Here is a 6709-nt window from a genome sequence, read left to right on the forward strand (position 1 = left end):
CGCCGTGGGCTTCTCCCAGCCGTGCCGGCAGCGGGGAGCCCCCTCCTCGCTGCCAAGCGCCGCCGCTTCCCTTCCTCCCCGCACTCCGACCCACGCACGGGGGGAATTGCCGGGGCCGGGGGGGGGGCGAGGATGATGATGCATTTTAGCATCTCCCGACCCCGCCGTGCATCTGCCCCTCCGCAGCGAGCTGCTCCCGCTCCTCCCCGGCTGCCGGAGCCGGGCTTCGCCCCGCTACTTTCTTCGGCGCTTTGCCCAGCTCTGCTCCCCGTCCCTCTGCCCGCCAGCGCGGTCCCGCTGCTGCATCCCCCCGCTACACGCAGCCCTGCTGTGGCTGGAGGGGGACGCACCTCTCTGGGCAAAGCGCCCACACAGCCAGATATCTCCCCCCTTTCCCCCATCTACAGCCTGAGGTCATCCAGCCAGAGCTGCCCCATGCTCCTAAGAAGGGGAGAGCTGCTCTAGGAAAGACTTGGGGTAAGGAGGAGAAAAGAGAGTTCATTCCCCAGCTACTGTCTTCTGCTGTTAGAAAGACTAAYTGCTCTTGCCCCTCGATCTGCCTGCAGCTTCATGAATGGTGACCCAAGAAGGATAGGACCAGGCTCCTATCACCCTCCATCTGGAAAAGAGGTTTTCCAAAGAAAGCCTCCAGCAGCCCATTACATAAGAGCAGAGAAATTCTGCAGCTCCCAGGACCAGAGGAAAGCAGCAGAGAAATGCATGTGTTTACAGCAGGGCAGCTGCGCACCAACTCTACAGACATAAAGCTCTGCTCTTTCAGAAGCTTCAGTGAGGAGTGCATGGGACAGCAGGTCCAGCTCTACAGCCCCTTGCAGGACAGGTGAGAGAAAAGGCAGGATTGCTTTGCAGGAGCTTTGTATTTAGCTYGTAAGTCTATGTCAGAGTGATATAATTAAAAAAAAATCTGCTTGATGCCTCCCCCTCTACCAAATTCCTGCTACATTTTAGCTAGTTTTGCCAAATAAAAATTGATTTATTTTGGGACTGGTCCAAGGACACTGTGAAAAGCCTGAGAGAGCAAGGTTCTTCTGAAAAAAAAAATATTGAAACAGAAGGAAGGAGACTGGAAACTGAGGAGCTTGAGACTGTCAGTTGAAACTGTTAGTTAGTAGACTCTGCCTGCTCCAAGGCTGGACTAGCAGTGTCTGTGCTCAGTTTGAGGTAATTGTCAGTGTTTTAGAGAAAAACAGTTTATTCAGCAATCCCTTTCATTCTGACTTCCCTCCATTCTCCCTTCTGTTTGGATGGACAGGACATATAGAAAAAGAGTTAATCTGTGAGAGTTTTGAAGGGCTTGTGTTTGGTCATAGAGCCAGTGACATGGTTTGGGAGCTGGAGGCCATCAAGGTCCTGAGGCAAACGGAAACATGAACTTCCTCTAGGTGATGTGATAGGGAGACTGGAAGGATTGGCTTGGAAACCTACCTGGCTAAAGTCAGTGGCCAAGATTCACAGCACCTTAGTAAAACCGACTTAGTTTTTAGATATTTGAATGAGTGCTGCAAGCACAGCATGCTTTTCAAATTCAGGYTGTTTTTATTTAGTGGCCTAAATATCCAGATCTGAAGGCGCTTGCAAATGTGGGCTGAAATTCCTACAGGGAGCAAGAAGAAATGGTTGAAGGTGGGAAATTTTGTACAAAAGACCCTGTCAGTCTCCCACTTGCTCAACTTAAAGCATTGCCCATGATGGAAATCTGCCTCAGCAACTTCAGAAAACGCTAAGCTCCATTGGTACAAATTACAGTTCTTTATCTATTTTATGATGCACTTAGGCCAATGGTTGAGTGCTCCCAGTGAATAAAGTCTAAATGTAAAGGCTTTATTAAGCCTTTGTACTTACACACATGAGTGAGACCTTGAGTGAGAAATCAGAACYTGATTCCTCATTACTGCACAAGCAGGCTTACAATAGCCTCTGACAGCATATGGCCCCATATCTAAGCTATGAGTGTGATCATCAATGAAAGCTTAGCACTGTGGGTTTCAGCATAAGAAGCTCTGCCTGGAGCCCTGGKGTACCTGTTGTTCGTTCATTGCCTCTATGGCTTACACAGTGTTGGTACCTAGTTTGGGAGGGAGAACGCTGCAGTTGCACCTCTTGGTTGCCACGGCCATGCCCAGCAAGCTCTCCACAGAACTGATCATTGCTCAGCAGGTTGGCCAGATCTTCCTGTTGACCACATGAAGAGTTCAGAAGCTTCACACAAGGAATCTGGATCACCGTGGGACAGGTCCCTCTAAATAAGGTACCCTAAAGTAGCAAGACTGACTTTTGTCTTGAGGTTCTCTGAGTCTTGGTCATTTTCTATCCAACAGGATAGAGGGGTGAAAAGTTCAGCTATGACATTGCTAAATTGCTATGGACTAAAGTACGGAAAATAATCTGAGAAGCCTGCTTCCCAAAAAGGGACAATATTGTGTAAAAGGGAATCCGAGCGTTAGAGTGTCCATGAGATGCAGGAAACCTGCAGACAGCGTAAATAAAAATCATCAAGGGGTTGCAGGGATTGACATAGGTGCACTGATTAGGTACAGAAGAAAGTTGAGTCTGATGCCTGAGAGCCAGATTGCCATACATTTATTCATAGATAGTAAGTAAAGCTACAAATAGTCCTATTGACATAGTGATTTTAAGTTATTGTAGTTTAATAGCTGGGTGGATATARTAACAATTAAGGGTACTAAAAGATTTTCATCAGTGAAGAACCAGAGGAATGATTTAGAATAGCCACAGAAGCTGTGGATGTTAGAGTAAATAAAATAGACTTTAGACCGACTGGCATGTTACAGTTTGTGTCCATATGCTTAAATGCTTTTCTCTTTCAAAATAGAGTGGAGAAAAACTCTGAATTTAATTTTAGAAATACGTATTTTAAGAGAAAATCAGTTCTTAAAAATTCTCCATTAAATTCTAAATTCCCTCAAACCACAGGGCCTGCAGTACACAGGAGCKGGGCAGGGAGGGCAGGAGTGGGAAGAGAGTCAGAGTTGACCCATACACAATACAAGAGGACAAGGGCATTGAAGAAAGAATGTAAAAGTTTGGACAAAACTCCAGGAAAAAAGGCTGTGGTTACAGTGGTTGTGTTTGCTCTTTTGGTCTTGTGTATGGTAGTAGTTTTGAAAATAGTGGAGAAAATCCTCCCATTTGCAGAAATACGGTATGAAACATAAAGGTGCTTCATGTCTTTCTGGGGCTTTGTCGACTCTAACAGTACAGAGAAAACATGACCAAAAATTTTGGAGAGCTTATGCACAAGCACCTGAGGTTAATGTAAAGCCTGGAGAGTCAGGTACATAAGGAAAGACATACAAGGAAGTAATGGAAATTACAGGAGTAGGTACTTAGTAGTCTTTGAAATTCTTGTACAGGTGGAAGCAAGTGTCAGATCCTTTACATATATTGATCTATTTTTGAATGTTCATTCTTATTATAAAAGTTTTATTCTTCAAACTGGGTTTTATTTCCTTAAGTATCTACATAGCAGCTGGTGAAGAAGCTAAAATGAAATAACATTTCATTTATTCATAAAATGAATAACAGCCTACTCACATAAGTAAAGACTTCTAAGTCAGGGCTTTAAAAYAGTGAGTATTTGCTGAATAAAATACTCACTGAATGAAAAAGCTTTTGTGAGAGGATTTAAAATATATTATTTAAAGTTTATTTTTCACCAAAAATGGAAAATTTTTTGGAAATTTTTTAGAAATAAATAGTTTTTGCTCCTGTCGAGCTTTCCTATTTTCTAAGCAGATATAGCTAATTCACACTGCTACCTTTTAAAAGTCTCCAGTGTTAACAAGGAGCTGTGAGATCTGTTACAAATAAGAGCATCGTAAGATGTATAATGTTAACATATTATACTTCTTGAGAGAACTGAGGAATTAAATGCTAAAAGAATACAGCTTGCAAAGATAGCTGGGAGCAGCAGGCAGTAAAAACTGCTAAGTAATATGTTTTGTGTGGGTGGAGAGGTTAGGTTGTGGTTTTGTTTTCTTTTGTAAGAGAGAAAATATGGATTCAGCTGGAGAAAATGGAAATGACTGAAGAAGCCACCTCAGATGCGAGAAAAAAAATCAAACACATATKCTCCCAGATGTGCTTCTCCTTATCACTTCTGCAAAAATTAGTACACATCTTTTCAACTCTTGTTACTATGCTTTCTGTTATCATAAAAGGCTAACAATGAATATTCATTTCTTCAGTCACCATATGTCTTTATTTTCATGTTCCTGTCTATTTGGAAAAGTACTTATTGCTTTGAAAACAAAGGTGTCTGCTACAGCCCGTRTCTAGGTTGAAATCTGTGGAACTACAAAGTCTACCTGCTCTGTTGTTCTTCCTAAGGGCTCCATACACAGCCTATATCCGTCCTGTGGGCTTTCAAGCCAGCCCTGTGATGCTATATGTAATGCATTTTCAATGCTACAGATCTGAAGGAAGCTGGAAAAGAGATTTCTAAGTACAGGAATTCCAGTAAGAAAGTAAAAGGAGTTGATCCTGATTCTGACTTTCCTTGAATTATTTGACTTCTCTATTCCAAATTGAGGGTAGTGTTGTTATTTAGCCCAGTTCAGAGGAAAGTGCAAGACAGCTCTGTTATTTTATACTTACAAAAGTGAGTTCCAAAGGAAAATGCAATGCTATAGGTCTTGTAGAAGAGATCACCCTTATAAAACATTCTCCTAAGGCACTTTGTACTTCTATATTGGAGACCGCCTCTGCAAATTTTGTCAGCTTCAATCCTTTTTTTCAGAGATGGCCCAACCTGGCTTTTGCTGCAAGTCCTATGGAGGCAGCATGGTACAGAAACTTCTTCTCAGCGAAGAAGTAAAGGTACTTGTTCTATAGGAGCGTATGGTCARCATTAGAACTTTATTTCTTTACGCTGACACTGACATGAAATCAGAGATAATGCAATAAAGCTCTTCTAGTGATGTTGCTGGCTGTTTAGTGCCATGAAGAGTACAGTATTTTCAACAAAGGGGGGAAAAGGAGCATGAAGATTAATGAATTTATTACCTTTATGCAAGATAAAGCCCTTTATTATTTCCAAAAGCTGCATTGCCTTAAGACACAACAGTAGGGGTCAAGTAGGACATGTTTCATGAAGAACAAACCTATGTGATCATGAATCCAGCCAAAATGTCTAAGTCCAGCTTCTTTCCTTCTGCCTTTTATACACTGTTGTAGAATTCAAAAAAAAAAAAAAAANAAAGAAAGAAAGAAAGAAAGAAAAGAAAAGAAAGGGAGGGGGGAGGCTGCAGCAATGAAAAACAACTGAATCCTGTTTGGAGGGAACCAGATTCTAGTCCTGCCTCTACTAGAGGTCCTATGTTAGCCTACTCAAATGGCTTATATCCAGCCAAGCTTTAAATGTCCTATCAACTTGGGAACATCAGGTCTATTTTGACGAAACATTGAGCACTCTCAGCTACAGTTAAAATGGAAGTTGTGCTGTGGATATGATTGTGCTAGTAAACTAAGCAGTGCCAGGGCCCATTTTCCATCCTTGGAGACAGCTGGCACAGCCTGGCTGTGTCTATAGTGTTAAACTGTCTTAGTCTCCAGAATAGGCTAGCTGCATTCAAATTGACAATTCAGAATGGTCCCTGGCTGGTGCTGAATCCTGAACCATGCTCTGTATTTGTTTGGGAAAGTACTAGATGGCCTGGGCCAAAATTATCCCAAAGACAATTCTAAAAATTGAAGGATATAGAGGAGTGCATTCCAGTGCCTGGGAATGTTCCCTGGCGCTTTTCAGTTTGCTTACAGAGGTGATTATAGGATGAGATTTGCTTAATCAAMTATAGATGCTTATATTTGAGACAGTTGTTTGGGTCTACCTTACAGTCAAAAGAGAGAAACACCTGGGGCATAACTGATCTCATCATATCAGATCTATTTATTCTACAGTGGATATCTAATAAAGCTCMCCTGAAGCACACCATAAAAACTGCATCAGACACATTGACTGTAAAAGGAACCCAGAAAGACRAGGTACTACATTATGAACTTCTAAAATAAGATGAATTATACCCACCTCCTGCTTCCAGCATGTTATACTGTYGTATAATGGTCTTACAGAAAGCATAGCATAGGAGGTAACACAAGGAACTATGACCAGCTGAYCCTGTTGCCCCTACCTCTCCCCATATTTGTATCCTTACTCCACCTTCCCAGCTCCAAGGGCTCACTGCAGACTTGCTGTCTGCAAACAATTACTTTTTGCACTTTCGATGCAAACTCAGGTGAACTACGGAGATGCTACCGCWAGCAGAGGTTTTAGACCTTTCCTTACGTGTGTTGGTTCCCCTGCAAAGCGGAACCAATCTCATCTCTAACCACAGAGGACCTTCTGAAACCACATTCTTCTTATTCATAATACCATTATCTCCTTTGGACTTTGGACCCCTGCAAAAGTTAATCACTCTGGTTCTTAAAAAGCACTTGAATAGTATGCAGTATGAGAGGCTTATCAACATTTAATGAACATAAGTAAATAAATAAATAAAGTATTTGGGCAGTTSCTCATTAGTTGGGCACTGTGTTTATTACAAGCACTGAGTGCTGCAGAAGTTGTCTGAAAAYGTTTTGACAGAAAATTTCTGAGAAGATTCTGGAACAAATATCTGTCATGAAAAATTTCAGCCCAAATGACTAAAGTACAGGAAAGATTGTAGCA

Source organism: Rhea americana, unplaced genomic scaffold (genome assembly GCF_003343005.1).
Source record: "Rhea americana isolate MKP2758 unplaced genomic scaffold, rheAme1 scaffold_63, whole genome shotgun sequence".
Classification (NCBI taxonomy): domain Eukaryota; kingdom Metazoa; phylum Chordata; class Aves; order Rheiformes; family Rheidae; genus Rhea; species Rhea americana.